Raw genomic sequence first — 25,053 nt, forward strand, 5'->3', positions numbered from 1 at the left:
GTGACTATTTTTGGTAATTTCCGCACACTTTACATATGGCCTCCCTGCTGCTCATCAGTATCAGGTAAAGAAGCATGTCGTCCTCACTCAGCCAATCAGAAGAGATCGCCCTACATCACAGAGTCCACTACTGTGGCATTTAACCAATCAGCAGAGACGGTCACGCTCTCAACTTCCTGTTTTCTCTGAAGTCTGAAAAAGACCCAAGTCTGGCTAAACTCATGGTACATTTCTTTTCATAACAAAATAACTTACCATGGTAAGTTGATGAAACTCACACATTTTATTGGTGAATAATTGTGCTAAGTGATATGTGTTGGTTTTGGAGGAAAATTACAGCATAAAAAAGGCAGGCACCATACAAGCGATGTCGTCACATCTGTGATAGGCAATTTAATGTTTTAAATAAATGATGACAGTTCTGTGATTGGCAAAACCAATGTTCACACACAGGGAAGAAGCTTCCCTTGAGCTGTAACAGATCTGTCTTTCTAAAACCGCGTTAGAGGCCTGGATTCATCAGCTGTTGCCGGCCATTCACCAAAACATCCAGCCAAAATCGCAGAAGTAAACAACAACAGCGATCACTCGTATATTTGACCATACCTTTGTATCGGATCTTTGTATTTTTCACATTTCACATTGATGATAATGAAAAATTTTGAAAAAATGTTACAACAGAAATGTGTGTTATGTCCCCCAATAACACTCTTAAGTAAAAATTATTTATTTCAAAGTATTTCAATGAGTGCCCTGTAAAGGGTTGAAACTTGTCTGTTTGTCATCATTATATTTATTTATTTATTCGTCGGGACAGTGCAGGTTAATGAACATACATGGATACATGCATGTAAACATGCCTTCGGCTAATTTCTATCCATTGTCCCGCACTCGCACTCTCAAACACACTCTCATTCATCCTGGCCTATTGTACATGTTTTTAATGGTTAGTTGCATGCATTGTTGAAGATTGAAACATTATGCACTAGTAGTAGGCTATTGGGCATTGCAACAATTGTTTGTTTTGTTGTTTCCTTGTAGCTTCACTTTACCGTAACCTGTTTTCTCAACTCATTTTGGGGCGTGGGCTGAAATTCATCTCCCACGGTGGGTCGCAGGCCCATATAATAAAGAAAGTGTTTCCAATAAATGAATAATAATAAGCTGTGATTTGGTCAAAGCCCCAACCTGACTGTAGCTTCATTAATAACAACAGGTAACACTATATTGCACTTTACAAGCCTGTGTCACAAGTTCCTCAAAGTACTACATAGTAGTCATTATTCATTCACTCCACACTCGGTGGTGGTTAAGCTGTTATTGAACCCACAGCCGCCCTGGGGCAGACTGTTCATTTACCACGTGGCTATATAATGGGTTGTTCTTGTCCTCAGGTCTTATTACGTCAGTGCCCTCTGCTGGACACGTGTGTCTTTAAAAATTCACAACTGCACAGGAATGGGCCAGCTTTACAGGGCAGGGGCTGGATTAAATAATCTCTGTATGTTTAACACCCCTGTGTTATCTGTTAAGTTTTGGTGTTAGAGTTATTTTCTCCTATTAGGCACATCCAAATCTCAAATCGTATTGACAGGAGAGCTCATTTGAAAGCCAAGACCTTCTAGTTTCTATAAACATATGTGTAAGATCTGTGTAAGTGAAACACAACTTGCATCACATTTGCCGTCCATAACACTAACCCCTGACCCCTGACCCTAAACCCAACCCTATCCCACTGATCAGGAGGACGGGGGGTAACAGGTTAACAGTGCCACCATTAACCACTAATGTATTTGTGTGTTTATTTTACGTTTGCAGCAGCTGATCTTCTTCATTCCCCAGTAAAGAATCCTCTCTCAGGCATCCATCCTGCCTCTAATGACAAGGTTGGACTTCCGTTTACCATTTATCTGCGCACCTCTCCTCTCTGTACGTCTATTCAAACAACATTATCTCATTTGAAAGTATGGAGTGACAATATCCCGCTATTGTCGCTGTCCCCTCATGCTGCCACTTCTCATAAATCCCCCCATTAATGCCCCACGCGCTCCCCGTATCCTCGCCCGCACGTTCCACTTTGCTGGAGCAGATCTATACCACCAGCCGAGATAATTAGACCCTCTTCAACCGCATCGCGAACGGGGAAGTCAGGAGTGTCGTGCTTTATAGAGGCTGCTGGTTAATGTTCGCGCGGAGCCGTCAATCACTGTGATGCTTCGTGCGGGGGGCCAGTGACACAGCAGCTTGTCTGAAAATCACAGCTCCAGACTGACAGGACGCAGTAGGAGCTGCCTGTGATTCCAAACATATTTGTTCAACTGGAGTTTGAAGGAAGGCTGCGGATTTGTCAAAATAATAGTTCTGACAACAGTTACAAATGTGGGCGATTATGCACGCAGGCTTTTTTAAGTTGTAAGTCAATACTGTTGCTACGGGATTGTTGCAGCTTTATTCATGTGTATGTGAATGTAAATAACTCTGATAATGTAGAGTGGTTAAGCATTCGCACTGAGGGTATGTTTTTATTCTTTTGGCTGATATACAATATTTCAAAAAAGTCTCCAACTCTTTAATGTGTTGTCAGGGCTTTGCCTCACTCCAGCTGTAACAATCTGCACACTTTAATTTGATATTTTACTCACATATTGCAATTCTAAATCAATGTGAAAGCGAGTTTTGTTTAGTGATTGGACTTATGGTAAGTGGTCTCAACTTATTCACCTTATTCCGGAGGCTCGCGTGGGCGCCGCCATGAATTGTGCCCGCCCCTTTTCTCCTATGTGTTAACATGGGACTGGAGAAGTCCACATAAAATCAGTCACTACACGAAAACAAAGCCGTTTTCAGGCCGCACAGAGGAACGCTGTAGTGTCGACATGTTGGTGCAAATGAACATTGAACATTTTACACAAATCAATCGACTAAACATCAGATTTGAGCGGAGAATATTTTCCCTCGTTCTCCGTTTAAATGAACGGGCTTCGCGCTCGACTGGAAGTGTCTGGCAAATGAGGTGCCGAGACAACGCAAAAGTGGGCAGGGCGGAATAAGGTGTTTTTTTAGTCCTGTCTTTTAATATATGTTGTGTTGTATTTTATAATGTTTTGTTTTTAACTATGCTGTCCATTGTAGCACTTTGAGATTTGGTGTCAAATGTAAAGTGCATTATAAATAAAATGTATTATTGATTGACTGCGGAATTCTTCCGCAGTCAATTATTGGTTTTCATGTTCTTTATTATTATTCCTCTTCCATCTTTTTCCCGATTTTCTAGAGCTTTCAGCACCTTCATGCTTTGTGCAATTTATGCAAGTTATGCATCAAAATGTTCCGCATGTTGAGGAGAAGGGTGCTATTACTTTTGGGACTTCTGCAACTTACGGTTTTTCCGCAATCGGCCGAAATGTCGGAGATTTTTCCCATTGACTTATAATGGGGCTGCCGCAAATCCATGCTTTTCTGCACTTTTTTCTGCATTTTATGCAATTTCTGCACTTTGTGCATGTTCAGCTTATGCAACTTGTGGGTTTTGAGAAAAAATGGTCCTTCTGCAGTTTTCCAGTTTTTTTATACGGGAGTTTGAAATTTTTGCATTGTTGTGTATGGGGGGAATCCAGCCAATGGGGAGACTCCAGCACTTTCAGCCATTTGTGCAGCTTCTGCCAATCAAACACTTTCAACAGTTTGACCAGTTTATGGAATATAAAAGTTTATGCAATATTAACAATTTATGCAAAGTAACCACTTTATGGGATTTAACCAGTTAATGCATTTTAAAGCGTTTATGCAACTGACGAGTTTATACCATTTAGGATTTATGAATTTTAAAGAGTTTATGCAATTTACATAATTTATGCAAATTAACCCATTCATGCATTTTACCACTTTTTGCAGTTTATACAGTTTATGCAACATGACGTTTTATGCATTTTACCAGTTTATGCAAATTTGATTATGCAATTTGAAGAGTTTATGCAATTTCTGCATTCGCTTCCCGCATTTCCGCAGTCAATCGCAATGGCGCAGCCATTGCATTTCTAGTTATTATTATTATTAATATAGCGCTTTTATACCTTCATCAGGCCAAAGCGCTTCACAGTAACCTGTTGCACATTCACACACTCATTTATACACCAATGTACGCAGACACTGGAGGCAAGGTGGGTGAAGTGTCTTGCCCAAGGACACAACGACAGTGTGCATTTTGCGGGAGGTGGGATTTGAACCCACGACCTTCCAATCCCGTAAAATGGTGCAATGATACCATTTTTCCATTAGAGCAAATGGGGAGTTCTGGTCATCGCCACGGTAACGCCATGAACCATATGACAAGGGTTTCATTTACTGTATATTCCGGACTATAAATCACACTTTTTTTAAAGAGTTTAGCAGGGGGTCTTATACTCCGGAGCAACAAATATGTGTTTTTATTTTTATTTTTTAATTCAAGTATATAATTTCACCTGCCGCTAGAGGGCACTGCGGGGTAATCGAGCAGCAGAAAGAAAGTTTGGAGTGAGCGGAAAGCGTCTTTTACTCATTAACATTACTAAAAACAGTATAAAAAGTGGAGAAAAAAAGCTGTGGAACATCTCCATTTGCTGCTGAGTTACTGCTGGTAAATACATCTAACACACTGTGGTGTCCGAGTGTTTTAATGTGAACAATAACTCCAGTGTTTTAACTTTTAAAACCTTCATTAGTTTACAGTTGCTGCTAATCCCATCATGCTTAGCGATATGACATTACATTCCCAAACTCTATGAAGTTTTCAAAAATGTATAGTTTTGATACGACAGGCGTATTGAATTGCCTCATGTACGACAAAATGCACGATATAAATAAAGTTGTCTTGCTTATATGCCTCTATGATGTGAACAATTTAGCTTTTAGTTTTTGTTTGTTGTAGGAAGCCAGACTGATTATTAACGTGCGCAGTCTGCATCATTTTATGAACCATTTTTAACAATTACCTGAATTTGCGCTGCATGTTGAGGGTTCTGCAAACATTTGAAAGCTGTAAAACATTTAAAGGGGCTAGATGCAAGTTGGCCATTTTATACTCACTACTGCCACCTCAGGTCATATGTGTAACTGCACCTTCTATATTAAGCTCGTGCATGACGGCACTTCGGACCCGAATTAACACCTTTTTGAGTGACAGTGCAGGGTTTTAGAGGCAGTTGTGGTGAACAGGTCTGAGCTCATTCTACACCTTAGGACATTACTGGAACATGTTGGGGAGGAAAATACTTAATTTTAACATTTTTAAACCTTTAAATTCATGCACTTGAATGCAATCCAAGTTCAAAGTATTTTGTGTCATTTTGATCTTCTGGAGTTGCAGCAGCCAACACTGTAATGTGGCAGCTCTATAGTTTAAGTTTAATGGTTTTGTATAGCCCAATATCACAACAGAAGTCGCCTCACAGCTGCACCAAACATTAAGGCAATAAAACAGAGCAATAAATATGACAATTAAAAGTTCAGGTAAATATAATGGCAAATATAATGTCCAATAGGAGGTAGCGACGAGCGGCGCGGGTGTCCCCCGTCCTTAGACTCTCCAGCACGGCAAGGAAAAACTCAAAAACCAGGCAGGAGAAAAAGAGAAACCTTGGGGAGAACCACAGAAGGAGAGATCCATTCCCATGGACGGACAGGCTATAGAGACCCAGGCCGAAGGATCCCTCAGCAGACGGGCCAAGATCACAGACCGTCCAGTCCTCAGATTCCAGAATGCAGGGTTCCTCCGTTCACCCAGGTTCCTCCCAGGTCCTCTATACTATGCACTGGGGCCGCCCTCCTCATCACATTCCTCAAGAAGAAAGAAAAACATAATATTTACCATGACATTGCGATGTGCTTAGACCTGATCTGACCCCACAGAAGTGGCAGCTCCGCAGGTCCACACTCCATATCTCAGACTCGCTTGTCCACAGGTGCATGTCTAAACAAGCCGTGGCCATTGTTGGCTGCCGTATTGACCAAGCGGCGAGATAATCATCTGGTAAAAACGTCGATTCCCCCAGAGAGGCCGCCTGACAAGCCGTAATTGACCTGTTAACTTTGCCTCCTGCCAAAGGAAAAGCACTCGCAGCATGGAAGAAATCCTCCAGCGCTTTTGACTTTTAATTTAAAACATGTCTAAAAAAAAAACTGTTCTGTGAAATATAGCGAGAGCTTATTTCCTTGGAACAAAGGGGGGCGCGTGCCGCTGACAGGTACTTAATTACAGACTTTGAAGTTAAGGATGTTTCTCCGGAAGCTCTATCAATAAACACAAGAAGCCGGCGGTAAAGCGGAATGAAACGCTGGCAGCTTCACAGGGAAGATAAGCCAGAGTCAACAACGCTGTCATGATTTCAGCTTTGTGGAGTTACTCTTGGCAACAGTGCAAGCCAATAACACTATATGCTGAAAACCTATGCTTATATAGAGGCTTATGAGCGAGACCGCAGCAAATGAGGTCTTACATTTCAGAAATATGTTTACCAATGACCCCAACAGCCCTGATTAACCTCGTCAAAACCTCGGACAGTATTTGGTTTCATTCATTCAGGTTTGAGGAATACTGTTCACTTTTGTCATTAACCTCTTCATTTATTTCAAGGATAGCCCCATTTGAACCTTCTTTTCCAGTTCAGCTTTAACCAAATCTAAAATGTTACAGCCTATAGGCCAGAGTAACATTTCATTTGAAAGATAAGACCTGCAAAACCGATCTAAACTGATCCTTTTCCTCGCGTTGTTGCCACGTTGTCATCACTTTTTTGACTTTTTTTCTTCATTTCTTTTTCATCAGTTTTGTGTTATTCTTTTCTTGCTTTTCTGTTACGTTTTTGTCACTTTTTCATCACATTTTCATAATTTTTTCATCACATTTTCATCATTTTTTCATCATTTTTCATCACATTTTCATCATTTTTTGGGGTCATTTTCTTCACCTATTTTCTTCATTTTTTCATCACAATTTTTGTCACTTTTTCGTCACTTTTTTACCCATTTTCGTCACATTTTTGTCACATTTTCATCCAATTTTCGTCACTTTTTTGACCCATTTTCGTCATATTTTCGTCACATTTTTGTCACATTTTCATCAAATTTTTGTCACTTTTTGACCCATTGTTGTCACTTTTTTGACACATTTTAATCACATTTTTGTCACTTTTTTTGTCACTTTTTTGACCCATTTTCGTCACATTTTTGTCACATTTTCATCACATTTTTGTCACTTTTTGCCCCATTGTTGTCACTTTTTTGACACATTTTCACTGTCACTGGAGAAACTGTGCTCGGTTCAGGTGGAGGTTAAGAGGTTAAAGAAACTAAATGTCTTGAATTTTTTGCTTAATAGACAGAACCTAAAAGTGTGTAATTTCACCAACTGTTGTTTTTACACAGAAATCATTTGAAGTTATAAAAACGTGAGGTGCGACATGTCCACTTAGTTGTCATGGTAAATAAAGCTACAATCCAACACATAAACCCCGTCATTCAACCTAATTTTAACCTCCTTTTCAGAAGGCTGGGATAAACAATATGTGGAGCTGCGACCCTTGGCTGTGAATCACTGCTTCAAGACTCTCACACCATTTTACCTCTCCCAGCCTGTCCCAGCAGCATGTGTCACGATCGTAGCGGGTGAGTTTCCCCACAGTCATCGCGTCTCATCAGCCGAGTGCGGCGGAGGAAGTGCGCTTGTTTACAGCCCCTGCGGCCTCTCTGACATCTGTGAGGCAGCGAGGCACCGTCGACGGGCAACAGGGCCATAAGAGCAGTCTGTTTGCTGTGCCGCCCCTCCATTCACTGTCTATGTTGGAGTAGTTTTTTTTTTTGAATAATGTGCAAAGCTTTCTTCCTGGGTCTTAATCAAACACAGCGGGGAGCGGTAATTCTGCGTCCCTTTTGCGCTGGAGTGGTTTCATGTTGGCGGACCTGGCAGGTGTTTTGAGGGGGAAAAATCAATCAACCCTGGCAATTTCTCGCTGTGTTGTTTTCCTGTGTTTAGAGGGGGGAAAAGGTGTGTTTCTGATTAAATTCACTGTTGTAATAAACAGGCCTATAATAAAGCTGGTTCGCACCCTTCACGTGTAATCAAGTGTTTATCCGCTCCCGTGTACTTTCCAGCTTCTGTTCGGCTTCTGCTTCACCCAAACTGAGGCTGAGGAATTGGAAACGTAATGAAATATGGCTGGTAAGAATTTATAAGCTCAACATAAACTATAATACGTCTTTTCAGGTGATTTCAGTCTGGCTGGAACTCCTGACTGTCAAGAAGGCTAGAGGAACACCAAATAGATGTATGGATACAGAATCTTCAAAAAAGTCCTTATTGTGATGCCTGTTGTTGGGTCTAAGGGGAACAACTTGGGCCAGACACTTCCCTCACCTTGCCTCCAGTGTCTGCGCACACTGGTGTATGAATCAGAGTGCGAAGGGTGAGTGGTGCTTTCGTGTAAAGCTTTGAGTGGCTAATGTAGGTGGAAAAGCGCTGTATAAATAGAGCCCATTTACCATTTGGACCTGATCACTAATATAAATGTTAAACAATCTCAATATACAGCGCAAACCATCTCTATATTAACAATATTACTTCATCGGCCCTAGTTTGTATTAATTAGGCTTTGGACCTTTGGAGTTGAGGATTGAATGTTGTAAATTTATTGGCAACAATCTGAAAGAAATATATTGATGGTTGTATTTTGTTACTTGCTTTGTGCTAGACATCATACATGAAATGAGACCGTTGTTATTCACCTTATTTCCGCCCCGCCCACTTTTGCCACTTTCTGCTTTGTCTCGGCACTTCCGTTGTATTGACACTTTCGGTCGAGCGCGAAGCCCGTTCATTTAAACGGAGAACGAGGGAAATTATTCTCCGCTCAAATCTGATGTTTTACAGATTCATTTGTGTAAAATGGCCAATGTTCATTTGCACCAACATGTCAACAGTGCACCGTTTCTCGGTGCGGCCGAAAAACGGCTTTGTTTTCGTGTAGTTACTGATTTTATGTGGACTTCTCCAGCCCCATGTTAACAGATGGGAGAAAATGGCCGTGCACAATTCATGGCGGCGCCCACGCGAACTTCCGGAAAAATTTGAATAGTTGTACTTTGTTTCTGTTAATTATATGAACAGTTTAAAGCAGAACTAAGTAACATGTTTACCTCAACAAATCCCTTTCATCTCCCCCTGGTGTCTCTGGCCAGAAAACCACAATTGCTACTTCGCTGCCTCCGGGTCGGAGACACCAATACACACTAATAGAATCACGAAGAAGAAGCTAACAGGCTAACGGGCAAAGCTAACTGTGGGCTAGCACCACTTAAACAGTATTTACAGCCAAGTTTGAGTGAAAAAAATAATCTCCATTATCTAATTTATGTACAATATCCCTCTCTCCCTCTGTCTTTTCTGTCAGCGTAGTATTTACTGTCACTTACAATTTAAGAAAGAAAAAAAAAAACGCAACATGCTTCTTGTTATACAGCAACACCATATCCAGCTAGAAATAAATGCACTTATGAGCGATATTCAAATTTTTTTCATTACACGTTTGTATTGATCTAAACTGGAGGAGCAGGTTTCGAAGACGACTTGTTTTATTGTTTGCGGAGGACTTTATTTGCCCATTCATTACAGTCTTTGTGATTTGCCAATGGTGGCAAGTCAAATTGTAATTTTGATTCCGTTGCAATTACAAGTGCATCCTGTGTGTTGTCTGTAAATGATTCAATGTGAACCTTTGAAAGCTTTTCCATTTGCAATTGTCCACCGGCTCGATATCACTGTACGCGGTGTTTTTCAGTTCAGTAATAATTAGCACAAAATTTACTTTATTTTTCATTTTTTCTTATTAATTGTATAGGAGCGCATACTTTATAAAACAAACTATTATAAAACACATGTTGCAAGCCTTTCTTGTCTTTTCTGTAGGCAAACGATCAATATATAGATACACATTGATTCAAGGCTGCTTGGATAATAGGAAGACGGCAGCATAATGACCACCCGAAGCACCAATGCAATGGCACATAACTGTTGTTTTGTTTTCAATAGCTAAACGCAGACACTGACGTAAATACGATGCCTCAGTTTATTTTCTCAATGGCTCGCAGTGAAAGGGAGTCGATCGAGCCGGAGCCCGCTGCACATTGTGAAGGACATCTGCTCTGAGTGGTTCTCGTGCTTTAATGATCTGTTTAACAAGTGCACCCTCAAAGCTTTTAACGTTCTAAAGAGAGAAAGATTTCTATGAAGAATGGCTTAAAGCTTTAAACATAGCCCAGATAATATTGCGACCCAGTTACCAAACCGTTTCTCACAAGTTCTCACAGCTCTTGCTTCTTCTTTTCTGTTCAGTTTCCGCCTTTAGAGTCCATGTGATTTGCATAAAGATCTGGCATAGTTTATTACACGGTTTCGTGGCACAGGAAGTTCCTTGGTTTCTTGTTTGTCTTTATGGATGATCAATAATGTCCGAAACTCACTTTGCAAAGTCATCATGGCATTCACTTCATGGTGTGAAGTTGTGGGATGCTCTAATGCCCATTGTCATATTAGATTAGTCGTCAGATAGTCTACTGTCCATCAGTGGTTATCAGTTTGTGGTATGTAACATGGTGGTACTTGGGGTTCTTCCGGTGGTTCCCCTGGTCATCTGATTTGCAATTTGAGACTTTATTCATTTTAGTTAAAGCAGTACTAAGTATGTGCATGTGGACCAGGTCGTCGAGGCACCCGGCCTCGACTGCCACCCAGTCCTCTTAGCACCCGACCCCTACGGATCCCTCTGCGGGTGGTGGGTCCACAGGAGGGCGGGCCCACGTCGTCCCTTCGGGCTGTGCCCGGCCGGGCCCCGTGGGCAGAGGCCCGGCCACCAGACGCTCGCGTTCGGGCCCCAACCCCAGGTCTGGCTCCAGGGTGGGGCCCCGGCTGCGCCATGCCGGGCGACGTCTCGGTCCTTGATTGGTGTACGTCCATAGAAGTCTTGTGAGCTGCTCTTCGTCTGACCCGTCACCTCGGACCTGTTTGCCATGGGAGACCCTACCAGGGGCATAAAGCCCCGGACAACATAGCTCCTCGGATCATTCGGGTACTCAAACAACCCCACCACGTTAAGGTGGCAGCTCATGGGGGTTAGTGGGACAAGGCCTCGTGGAAGACCCAGGACACGGTGGTGGGACTATGTCTCCGAGCTGGCCTGGTGTCGCCTCGGGGTCCCCCCAGAACAGCAGGAGGAAGTGTGTGTGGATCGGGAAGTTTGGGCATCTCTGCTGAGACTGCTGCCCCCGCGACCCGGCCCCGGATAAAGCGGAAGAAAATGGATGGATGGATGGATGGAGTACTAAGTAAGTAAGTTTTACTCATTAATTGTCCGTGAGAGTAAATACTACGCTGACAGAAAAGACAAAGGGAGAGAGGGAATTTTGAACATCCAATAACACAATGGAGCTACGTTTTTTCACTCAAACTTGGCTGTAAATACTGTTTAAGTGGCGCTAGCCCGCAGTTAGCTTTGCCCGTTAGCTTCTTCTTCGTGATTCCATTAGTGTGTATTGGTGACTCCGGGTCGGAGCAGGGAAAGCTGCAATCGTGTTTTTCTGGCCAGAGACACCAGGGGGAGATGGAAGACCCCCCCCCAATCATCAGGTTAACACTTCTATCACCCCCAGAGGGACTACGAAAGGGATTTATTAAGGTAAACAAGTTACTTAGTACTGCTTTAAAGATCATTTCATTTATGCTGTAGTATTGCATTTAAAGGTGCACTAAGCAACTTTTTAGGTGAAAAAAAAAAGTTAATACTTGCGCACATTTGACCTTTTAATGACTCTGTGGCATTCTGGGTGCAGCGTGGCACCTTTGTTTTCCCTCACAGTGGCCTCTATGACGCTCCAGGATTAATTGTTTGTAGGAGTTTGTACCAGAAATGGGCCAGAAATCCAAAAACTATCGATTCTGGAGCACGATAAAGGCCACTGTCAGAGAAAGCAAAGGTGCTTTTTCACATAAAAAGTTACATTAAGTTAACATTTAAGTTAGGTGTTTTTTTTTTTTTTTTTCTAGTTTACACCCAGTTCAGACATAAACATAATTTAGTCCAATTTAGGTCAATTCTATATCGTTTTAGTTCTGATTTGATCTTCATCTCGCCCTGGGGGTCTTGGAAGATCAAATATTGTATGTGGTGTAGCAGCATTTTATTGGTATATAGAACAAAGCGTTCACAAAGCACATACACAAAGGAGAAATTCACAAGGGTAAGGGGTTGGACCAGGCATGGGCAAACTAAGGCTCGGGGGCCAGATGCGGTCCGTCAAGTCTTTCAATCCGAACCTTGTAACATGACCAAGCCCAATATGCATTGCCTCATAAGGGGGAAAACCACCTTTTCATTGATATAAAGAAAGATAATGCACAACCGCTGCTATTTTGTTGCTCTTTTTTATGTGTTTAGGCGAATAGAGTCTATTTGAACCCATTGTGACCCTCGCATCGAAAACTTTGCCCACATCTGGGTTAGACCGATACACATTGGGTCCTCGGAAACATGAAGGGTTGTGCGTTTGGATGAGTGATTAAAATAATAACTCATGAAAAACAAATCATACGGTGAGTAAAATGACAATGTGAGTGAATGAAATGACAATGCTTTTTTAAGGCCTGTAGTTCTGGTTAGACAGCAGTACCATATCGAGCTATGTAATGGTTTCGTGATGCTTATATACCATCAAACATCTCCTCGCATGCCTGGAAATGATACTTTTTATTTCCATATCTCTCCTCGCATATTGTGTTTCTGTCAAAGTTTAGGAGATTTTGAGAAGGCGTTCTGGTTTTACTCGGAGGATGAGTGCCTCGGCAGCTCTGGAGGCTTTACACGGCTCCCTGATTCTGAAGCAGCTGAGTGTGAGTCGTAGAAAACGCGCCGTGACTGAGGCAGACACAATGGGACCGTATGGTGCGGGCTCAGATAAAGGGTGGAGGGGAGGTGGGCTCGCCGGAGTATAGGACGAGAGAACTGCCCTTGAAATTCTGACAATCCTCAGGGCTTTTAGCAAAATAGCTGTGAGTCTTTATGTTCCATCTATAGCTATAATGGCTGCAAAACCCCATTCTTGGCGAGGGAACAGAGAAAACATAACACTCTCCTCTTGTGATTACACAGTGGTGCTGTGGCTTCAACACGGCTGTATTCAGTGTCCATACAGTATTAGGCAGATATTTATTTGCAAACATGTGTTCTTGTTTTCTCTTTCTCCTAGAAACGTATATACTATACAGAGCGCTCAAGTGTTTGAACAGTTTTCAAGCGCCAGAGGAACAGTTATTGTGAAAAAAGAATAATCACAAAAATGCCCAAAACGAGTAAACCTATTCTTTTTAGTTCAACAGTGAATTCTAAAATAAAAGGGAGAGATACGAGACCTCGCTCCTCTCATTTGGGCAATAAGAAACAATGTATGGGAAAACTGTGCAAATAAAACTTGAAAACATGAGCAGTAGATGACATAAATATGAGGAAAAATATATATTTTAATTGAATGATTTCACATCAAAATCAGGCATAGGCTAGAGATGGCAAAAAATGCCTATATGCAAGCTGACCAATCAGAGCGGTGACAAGCCCCCCTCCCCTTTCCCCCCAAACCGGTCTAGTTTGCAAACCACTCCAGAACCCATGGCTGAAGTGGTCTGGGACTGGAGCGGTTTGGACCCCTTTTGGGTGTGGAGCAGTTCACTTTTGGCTGTGGAAACACCTTCAAACTGCTCCGGTCCGTTCCAGTCTTCTCAAAATGGGGCTTATGAACCCTGTGGTCAATACAACAATGTGGCTAACTTATGGATTTTTACATATGATTATTGTGTCATGTTATCAACAATACACCCACATGTTGATCATAGAGCGCTACACAAGTGCTGTAATACGAGTCAGTGATAACAGATGTACCCCACTCATCAGCTCTGTACTGTGTATTGCACACTGCGGGGCTGGAGGATGCCCTCCTGCGCCTATAACGTTGCTTCAGGTGCAAAATTAAATGAAATATTATAGAGGGACAAAGCGCGGGCTAAATTAATCAAAAATCAGCCTTGAGCGATTCACCGCAGACCCAGCTCTGGGACACATAGAGCGGCTTCGAATGGCGCAGACAAGCCGAGGAGGGCGGCTCTAAACACAGCCACACTGAGGCAACGCTTCAGTCTGACTGAACACACGCGGGTTTAAAGAATAATCTAATCAAATTTATGAACTTTAAAGCGATAGTCTGTAAGTTAAATAGAGTTAAATTCCTCCCCTCTTTAACCAGAAAGCACTTCTTAGTTTGCAAAAGGAGGAGAGCAGGAACAGAATTTTCAGAAGTAAACAATCAAGCTCCTCCCCCTTCTTTCCTGATTGGACCAGCCACAATAAAGCTCATCTCATTGGTCGATCACGTCGATTCTGATTAGTTTCTGAAAGCAGCAAAGGGTAGGCCTTTTGAAAAAATACTATTATTTAATAATACTTAAAGCAGTACTAAGTAACGTGTTTACCTTAATAAATCCTTTTCGTAGTCCCTCTGGAGGTAATACAAGTGTTCATGTGATGATTGGGGGGTCTCTCCCCCTGGTGTCTCTGGCCAGAAAGCCACAATTGCAACTTGACTGCCACCGGACCGGAGCCACCAATACACACTAATAGAATCACGAAGAAGAAGCTAGCAGGCTAACGGGCAGAGCTAACTGCGGGCTAGCGTAACTTTAAACAGTTTTTACAGCCAAGTTTGACTAAAAAAAATAATTTCCATTGTATAATTGGATGTACAATATCCCTCTCTCCCTTCGTCTTTTCTGTCAGCATAGTGTTTACTCTCCAAGACAATTAATAAGTTAAAAAAATCGCAACTTGCTACGACACCTGCAGTTGCGCTTATTGCCTCTAGGGGCGAGAGTTACTTAGTACTGCTTTAAATTACCTCAAATTTCAGAACCAGGTGGTCAATTATAAACAATCTATTCAATTTGTAAAACATTGAAACTTACAGACTATCACTTTAAAGTTCTTAACACATTTGTATTTATATATTAGTTTATTTGGCTGGGACACTGCATGTCAATGAACATACATGGGTCTCATGCATGTAAACACGCCACACCGGATTGTAGCCATGGGCTTATTTCCATCCGTTACAAAAGTAAATATACCTGTTGGCCACTGTTCTCTTGGAAATGTTGACAGCGCACAAAGAGAAAATGGAGAAGTGCGGTCTAGATACAGTATGTAAAGAAATTGTTTTATATTTAGTTGGTGTATTATATCCGATATTCAGGTGCGCTCAATAGTCCAAACATTACGATACAACAAGAAATGTGTCCCATTCTACACTGTTTTCCACCATCTTAATCCTTCTTTGATACACAAACTAACATTTTTATTTTGTCCCCTGCATTTGACTGATCTTTCGATGCCACGGGGGCTCATGGTTTCCTAGTTAGACGAATAACCTATTGTGCATGTAAACTCCAAACAGAAAGCCTTTTTGCTTTGAATTGCTGTGAGGTAAGAGCACTACCTCTCAGCCACGTGCCGCCATTCAGTATCTACTCTTGATATTCTTCATTTTTTTCCTATTTGTCTTACATTCCTCCAGTATTGTTCATTACGAAGCGGAAAGCTTTCAGCACACAGTCACTGATGCGTTTTATTACCCCGATACAGAACACTGCACTTTATCTTTTTACTCTTCATTCGACGCAGATAAAGGTTTGAATGGAGACATAGTTCATTGTTATTGCGTGGCACTCTTTAAATCTGTGAAGTAGCCCTGAAACGGCTGCTGGCTGTGAGCTCCCACCTCTGTGCTTTGTTCCTTCTCACTTCACATGAGCGCACGGCTTCAGGCACAAGACGCTGCTTTTTTTGTTACCAACCAACATCCTTTTGCGGCTTTCATCAATCAGCTAATTATTTCTGTGAATACCGAATTTGCATGTTTCTTTACAGCACTGGTCCTTGAAACTACTTTAATATTAAGAATCGGCTTCTGTAAATAGGTTCAAGTGACAATTTTTTTTTGTAATTTCACTTGATTGAATAAAAAAAAACCTATAGGTAAAATGTGTGTATGATGCTTCTAAGCGTGTCAGTGTAGAATTGTGACAGCAGGGGGCGCTGTATATTCATGTTTTGTAGGTTCTTGAGAGGGAGCTTGTTTGAAAGACAAAAATCAGTAGATTCCAAAAACTGTAAATCTCTGGACAGAGACGGCATCTCTGGAATCGCCCATATATGGTCATGTTTGAAAACAGTTAAGGGGGGAAACAATTTGGGGAAAAATCCCAAATTTCTCTAATTATTCAAAAACTACTTCAACAAATGCTGAATTATGAATATAGTTTTCTACTTAATAAAGATACAAAGACATGGAGAGGAGCAAAGTGGTTCAACAGCCCATAAATACATAAATAGAGGAGAATGCTAACATGATGCTTCATGCTAGCTAGCTACAGCTGCCGTTTTTTCACTTCTACTGAACAATCTGCTGTGAAAAATATCCATATGGGCCCGATTTAGACTTTATTTATGTGTGATAAATAAATTCATATTCCACCAGAAAATGGCTGGAAAGAGTGTAAAATAGAATCTTTTGGGAGACACAATTTTTCACTCTTTTTAGCGATTTTCTGGTGAAATATAAACTTATTTATCACATACAAATAAAGCCAAGTCTAAATCAGGTCCATATGGAGGTTTGTTCACAGCAGATTGTTCAGTAGAAGCGAAAAAATGGCAGTCGTACCCAGGGGCGTAGCACCAAATTGTGGGCCCTGGGTACAAACTATCTTGGTGGACCCCCCCACCCCCCCAATATGAAATTCACATTTCATATTCTATGTTCTTTGACCACATATCAGTGGTTTGACAGTGCAGTTCATTTATTTTCTATTATAACTTTATTATACCTTAACTAAGTGAAAAATGGGTTGGCCAAAAATTGCTTCATATACAAACACATATCCAATCCAATGGGTACTTAGTTCATGGTTTGTTTGTTTGTTTGTTTGTTTGTTTGTTTGTTTGTTTCAAGTCAATGTTTGACTTGAAATTGCATTTAATTTGGCTTCAGTTACAGAAATGGAATACCCTTTAATCCTGTAGTGACATAAATATTTAGATTAGGGTGGAAATGGCTAGTTTTAGGCTGAGCATAATGATTATTATCAGAACACATTAAACAGGAGGACTGAACCAAGGACAAGGGATATTTGTGCTGAGAATAACACATTTGTCACTTTAAAATAGGCATTAAAATGCTATTTTACAAAAAATGATGATACTATGATGTCTCTGTGGCCACAGGCCTGAACAAAAAACTCAAGGGCTTCAGTCTGATTTAGTCTCACCATATTTGAAGCCTATACCTTTAAGTGTATTGTCAGTAAATTGTTGTTGTAAAAAGTTGCGCTGGAATAGGCTAAATGGCACGAGCTCCACCTTTCACTAGAACGACGTTAACTCGTCTCCAAAGTTGCGCATTTATCATGTGAGTCTCCAAATGCGCGCGGCTAATTAGCATAATTAATTCGGCGAAAATAGCGTGCGCGACCTGTGGCTTTGTCCCAGTATTGGCCTGATGACTCAATTATAATAAATATGAGGAAAGAGAAACTTTAGAGGTTAAAACGAAGAGAGAAGGAGCTCTGTCTCTGACTCTGCACCTGCACCATCCACTTCTCAGAGCAGGCAGAGGCAGGACTCGCCTCACCTCACCTCATGTTTAAGTGTCATTTATGACAGAAAGTTTCCTCTAAGGTCCGCTAGAACAGGCAAGTGTTAAATAAAAGCACATTAGAGCGAGTATCTGTCTTTCCTGGCTCTGTGTCATTACATTACGAGTCCACCTCATCAAGTCACTGCTGAGCTGAAGCGCGCGGTGCTGAACACCGGTGTGTGGGCTGAACCATTTGGCACATCTTTAAAGGGGTGTCAGGGCCCTGAGATAATAACAATCATTGTTGTTTGTGCAAAATTCTGTGTAGCAACCATTGTATTTTAGCCTGGTTGTGTTCAGTTCTTATAGTATCAATTATGAGGAAACTTAGAAAGTACAATACAGAACGCTTTCTGCAGCATTTTTGAGGGCCCCTACCCTGCTCTGGGCCCTGGGTACTCAGTACCCTTTACCCCCCCAGTCCGACGCCCCTGGTCGTACCTAGTGCTAGCTAGCGTTAACATGTAGCATCATGTTTGCATTCTCCGTTTTTTCTTAATGTGTTTATGGGCTGTTGAACCTCTTTGCTCCTCTCCATGTCTTTGTATCTTTATTTAGTAGAAAACTATATTCATAATTCAGTGTTTGTTAAAGTACTTTTTGAATAATTAGAGAAAGTTTACATTTTTCTCAATTGTTTTCCCCCTGAACTGTTTTCAAACATGACCATATATGGGCGAATCCAGAGACGCCGTCTGTATCCATAAGGTGACGAGACTGGCAACAGTTAAATCACGATCACTCCACTGCAGCTGTTTCCATAGTAACAATTAACAATTGAGCTAGAACTAGCTTACGGTAAAACAGATTAAAAAGTGAAATCACTCCTGCCCAGGACTGATAAAAAAAAAAAAGAAGCAAACAGGCGGCAATGAACAGTTTCAGTTTGTGGGACCATCGCAACCGCATCGTCCAGTTATTTCTGAAAATGGACACCTCGTCGGGCATTCTTCCTTACCTAAAAAGCTATCATTAAGTCTTGTGAACAATTTTATAAATATTCCTGTTCATAAAAGCATACAAATGATTTTCTTAATAACAGTCCATTAGTTTAAGTTTGCTTGAAAACACACAGTCATAATAAAACATATCCATCATAAATTGTACATCTGAGCTCTCATCTTCTACAAAGTTGATCTTGCATTCCATAGAGCATCTCTAATTAAATTGAATCCAATTTGACACAATAGAGAAGCTCACCTCTTATCACGGCGCCGCAACGCTGAGAAATTGCTTCCACTTTCCGCTCTGTTTCCAATCTCCAGTTTCTTGTTGTTTAAAAAGCCTTAGGGAGGAAAAAGAATGTATGAAATGCAATGCTTTTATCTGCCATTGCCACTTTTGCCACTTGAAAATGACCGTGTTTAGTGGCTTGACAGCAGAAGGGAAAAAGTGATATGTCATATTAGTAATCAGATTAAAAGGGGTGGCCTTGCGTGACATTTTCCATAACTATATTACACGGGATGGCTGACCTATGCCATGTCCAGTAAAGCATGAGAAATAAAGTATTATTTTAACAGTGTAGTTCATCATGTGTGATTTGTTAACAGTTCTAGTATTTCATTGGTTTCTTTTGTCTTGCAGTCCTAAGAATAGAAGGAAGCAGAGGAAATTTGACCAATTTATTGCTTATTTAATTCGACAACTAGAACGATTGCGTCTGGTGACCGTGGCAACAACTGTGTTCTAAGGTGGAGCAAAGGCGAGCAAACAGGAAGTGGAGTGAACCAATCAGCAAAGGACGGAGGTGTGTCGTTGCGGTGTTAATATTGGAACAGTTTTAAACATCACAAAACTCACCATCATCCTGGACTTGCCAGGCTAGAGCTTATTACAATGTTAGTATGAAATACAGGAAGTGTTTTAGATCAATACTGCATTTTCTAACCAACAAAGTGTAAGATAGTGATAAAGATGTGTTTAGGTTGTTTTCAAATGTCTGCAAAAAGCATAATACTTCATCATGCAGCACAGTGACGCAGCAGTTTGCTTTTGTGCCTCACAGCTCGAAGGTCCGGGGTTCTCTTCCCACCTGGACGGGGCCTTTCTGTGTGGAGTTTGTGTGTTTCTGACCACCAGCCTGGCTCCACATCATGGAGATGGGTCCCCGAGCGCCAGCCCATGCTGGCAGCTCAGCCTAGTGACATTGAGGATGGGTCAAATGCAGAGAACTAATTTCTCTACAGAGATTAATAAAGTATAACTTAATAACTTAATTAGAGCTTGATCGACAATATTTCAAAATGATGGTTCAAGCCAGTTATCAAATGTCATGCAGCCATAATTGACTGTGAATAATTGTGTTAGCTCGCCTGGCGCTTTGATCCGGAACAGTCCAGTGTGGCCCTTGTTTGATTTTCATCCATGTGGTTTCCTGCGTGGAGACCGCATGTGCAGACTATGTTTGTGATGACTCAAATGTCCTTGGTGCTTTTTAATGTTCTAAGTAACCAATTTCTCCCCTGATGGCTTTGCTTTCACTGTCATGCTAATCTGCCAGCGTGAGTTAGTGAACAGGCCTCCTTCTCGCGCTCCATAACCTCTTTTATCAAATCGTTAGTGCTAAGGCCAGGCCTGTTTACACATGGCCCTGGCTCTGGTGAACTGTGTTTTAACTCATGCCCGCTGAGAAGGCGTGTGGATCGGCCTTGCTCTGCCCGAAATCCCCCCTGCGCTCTATTGATCTGGGCCGCTCTTTGATTGATGCAGTCTTTAAAAATTCATTAGTTTGAGGCATGGGGGAGCAGTGGGACAGGGGCGCTCCTGTAGGGCGCATTTGTCTCTGTTTACAGAAGCAGCGCAGCCAGTCCAAGTAGAAAACCGGACTCACTCGACTGGCACACGGACATAGTGTTGTATTGTGCTCCTTGATATTCAAGTACATGTCTGTCACTCACATGTTATTGGTTACTTGGGAGAGTGAGTTTGATTTCTGTGCGCTTGTTATAGCCTAGCTCTTCGCAGAGGAGCAGCAGCAATCAATCAGTCAATCAAATTTTCTTTGTATATGGCCTTACAACAGCCAGACGGTGCCCAGGGCGATTTCCAGTATAAGTATAAGCATGGAATTATATTTCCAGCAGCAACAAGTTGTACATAATTTGAACCTACTGTTTTTCACACAGAAATATAAATTGTCTGAGAGAAGCTACTTGGTCCTCGTTCTGTCCAGTGAAACATGAAGGGAACATTAGAGGATAGCATTAAATCGCTATTCATCATACTGGGTCAGGCTGTACAGTCGTACTATTTCTGACATAGCCTTGACTGTTGTGCTCAGACTCTTGTGTATCAGTATGACGCTCTGAGAGGGTATTTATCCCTTTACTGTGGAAGCATAGACAGACTTGAATGGTAGGACTAGTGCAATGTCTCGAGTTCATGTCTCCGGGTTCCGCACCGATGGTAAATAAACTTCTCCTGTATAAGACATCCAGACTGCTGCCTCTCGAACACCATTGTTAATTCTCTAACCGTAGTAGTAAGCATATTTAGCACAGTAATATTTGTAGTATGCTGTAACCAATACTACAAATACACCTCTGCCACGACACACTGTAACACATACATGCATCTATCTCCCCACATTATTGATGGTCTTGCAGATGGAGCCTCATTTTTCTATGTGCTTACTCCAGCCTGTAATAACCTCCCTTATGGTGCGACAAGACCACACATCCTTCATCCTCACACATGTAAAGTACACAGTTCATCGAGGGGCGCGGGTGTTTTATTAACCCTGACATGTGTCATAAATAACACAGGGCGGATAATGGATTCTGCCAATAATGCAATATTAGACACATATATATTATATTTAATATCATCAGCATCTGTAAAAAAACAAAACAACATTTGTTATTTGTTTTAATAAGATATAACACTTCTGTATGTTTTACTTGGTATTCATTGATGCATTATTTTGATCGGGGGTTGCTGCAGCTGATCAGGTCTCGGTTCAGCAACACTTTGAGCCCAAAGAAAAACATCCTGATGTTTATTCCATCAGTGGATTTCTTCTTCTTTCAGTGGATTTCTTCCTCCCTGATGGCACGGGCATATTCTAAGATGACAATGCCTGGATTTATCGAGTGGTTCCGGGTCATTGATGTGAGACATCATTTTCACACATGGATCGGCCGCCACAGAGGTACAATTTTAACCCCATTGAGAATCTTTGGGATGTGCTGGAGACGGCTTTATCAATACAAGATCTTGGTGGAGACATGAATGTCACACTGGATCTTTCAGCTTTAAGGTTAGGGACAGTAAGGAACAGTGGGCTGGAATGCAAAGTCTCAGGATCCATTTTCGACTCATGGTTAGAATAAGCTGGAAGATGAACCTATTGTACATGTTTTGGGCGGATGAGAGCAAAAACATAGCACCAGGCGAACATGCAAACTGCACACAGAAAGGTTCGCAGGCCTGAGAATTTAACCTAGACCTTCTTGCTGTGAGGTAGAGCGCTAACCACTAAGCCATCATGCTGCTTTAATTTGCACTTTTCCAACAGGATTTGCCTGAGTTTTAGTCCAGATGCCCTTTCTTTCGAAGTAGGTGATTGCATTAACATAACATTTCCTCGCTGCTGCTGCCTGACGATTTGTAAACTAAAGTAAGTTTAAAAAAGGCCGATATAGACATAGAGAGCAAATGCACTAATCTTTTGGTTAACAATTTTTCACTCTTTTTGGCCATTTTCTGGTGGAATATGAACTTATTTATCACATACAAATAAAGTCCAGTGTAAATCGGGTCGATATGGATATTTTCTCACAGCAGATTGTTCAGTAGAAGTGTAGAAACGGCTGTCATAGCAGGCGCTAGCTAGCGTTAGCACGATGCAAACATGTAGCATCATGTTAGCATTCTCCGTTTTTTTTAAATGTGTTTATAGGCTGTTGAACCACTTGGCTCCTCTCCATGTCTTTGTATTTTTATTTAGTAGAAAACTATATTCATAATTCAGCGTTTGTTGAAGTAGTTTTTGAATAATTAGAGAAAGTTTAGATTTTTCTCAATTGTTTTCCCCCTTGACGGTTTTCAAAATGACCGTATATGGGCGATTCCAGAGATGCCGTCTGTGTTTATAACGAAGCCTTGAGTTTGAATGAAAGAAGTCACTACTAAATTTCTAAAGTGTAGCCTATTTGTTCCTGTAAAATATTTCTGACAGATGAGACGGCAAACAGAATACCATTATTACTCTTAATTCCTTGCTTTCAGGAAATTGCATTTGCTGACTTATTTTACGTCCTGTTTCCCTACTATATAATATTCTACATGTACCTGTCCATTCTTTGTTTGTGACGTACTCTCTGCTTCAAACCTGTTTCACGTCATGTTCCCACATATTCCTAATGTGATCACTGTCAGGACGTTTGTATCGATTGGAAGCACGTGCGCCTCATCACTGCTGCAGCCAGGAAACCCCCGTGACACTAAAGCCAGCATTAACCAGCTGACATATACACGGGGCTGTGGAAATGCCCCTGACGTGATGAAGAGGCCTATTAAGACGTGTCAATTATGGCCTCCGGTTAATTATAGCTGTGTACTTTCATTTGTGGTGACTAGAGGCAGTTCCGGTGTAATGATAAACAATGGGTTGGCAGGAGACAGGTCTTACAGGGAAGACATGTAAAGAAGGTGAGGTGAAAACCACGTATTAGCAACAAAACATGTAGACATTTAAATGCAGAGGAAGGGAAATGGTCTGGTGAGTCTAGGTGACATGAATGTGCTTGTTTTAACAGTGATGTGCAACTGGTGGAAGAAAGGCAGGAACAAATAGGGGTTTCTACCTTTTTATTCATTTTCAATTTTGTGCGATCATTTATAATTCTTCATAAATATGTTGCATTGCTATGTTTCTATGTTTTTGGTATAGGCCTTTGTGATGTATTGTTCTTGGCTCAACACACATGCTGTAATAGCACAGTCACAACTCCAGAGCACATGGCTAATCTGCACCTCAGGTTGTGAAGTCCGCTTACTCTTTGTCAATGGGCCCCACAAACTTAAACTTTTATGTTTGACTTTACTAATCCTGCCAAATATGCTTAAAGGGACCAACAATGTCCTAATGTGAAGAATGAGCTCAGACCTGTTCCCCACAACTGCCTCTAAAATCCTGCACTGTCACTCAAAGCGAGCTTAATATAGAAGCTGCAGTTACACGTATGACCTGAGGTGGCAGTAGTGAGTATAAAATGGCAAACTTGCATCTAGCCCCTTTAAGTGCAGGGATAATTTTATTTACGCCTAAAAATAATGAATAGTACCTTAACTGTTAAGCTCATATTTTATTAACAGTAGGCTAACCTAGCTGCTTACTCTCCTCTACTACTCATTCATCAAAAGTTTTGCTTTGACCAAAAAGTGAAAATAAGCGTTTTTCTGATTCAACTGTCTTATCATTGACAGTCCATTGCATACGGTCAATGGTTATGCATTGCTATGGCGATGCCCGCAGCGGAGTGATATAGATACAGACGGCATCGCGTCATAGAAGGGGGCGTGGCTTCGCCAAGGGGGAATATAGAATCTTCTGGGAACCACACTTTTTCACAATCTTTAGCCATTTTCTGGTCAAATATTAACTTATTTACCATATGCAAATAACGTAAAGTCTAAATCGGGTCCATATGGATGTTTATTCACAGGAGATTGTTCAGTTGAAGCAAAAAAACAGCAGTCGTAGCTAGTGCTAGCATTAGCACGCATTCTCCGTTATTTATTTATTTATGGGCTGTTAAACCACTTTGCTCCTCTCCATGTCTTTGTATCTTTATTTAGTAGAGAACTATATTCATAATTCTGCATTTGTTAAGTCGTTTTTGAATAATTAGAGAAAGTTTACATTTTTCTCCAAATTGTTTTCCCCTTTAACTGTTTTCAAGCATAACCATATATGGATGAATCCAGAGATGCCGTCTGTATCTATCCCCTGATTTAACTACCGGACTACGTGTGCGGTTATACGAAAATGATGCACGCCAGTTAACCCCCACCAGCCAATCAGAATCGAGTATTCGCCCAGACCATGGTATAACATGATTTAGACTTTTTAAAATTCCTCCATTAGAGAGAGCATTAAAGCGTTCAGTGGCCCGTAAACCAGCATCGCAAAACTCTTTGCTCCTCAGAACTGAGTCGGTGCTCGCGTCTCCCACCGGTGCATCGTGGTCTTCCTCCGGAGTGGCTTCTGAAATGTCACTCCACTTAAGGCTTTGAAAACCAACCCCTCTTCTCTGCTCTCTGCTGGGGAGAGGGCAATTAACT

Source organism: Gobius niger (assembly GCF_951799975.1).
Source record: "Gobius niger genome assembly, chromosome: 10".
NCBI lineage: Eukaryota > Metazoa > Chordata > Actinopteri > Gobiiformes > Gobiidae > Gobius > Gobius niger.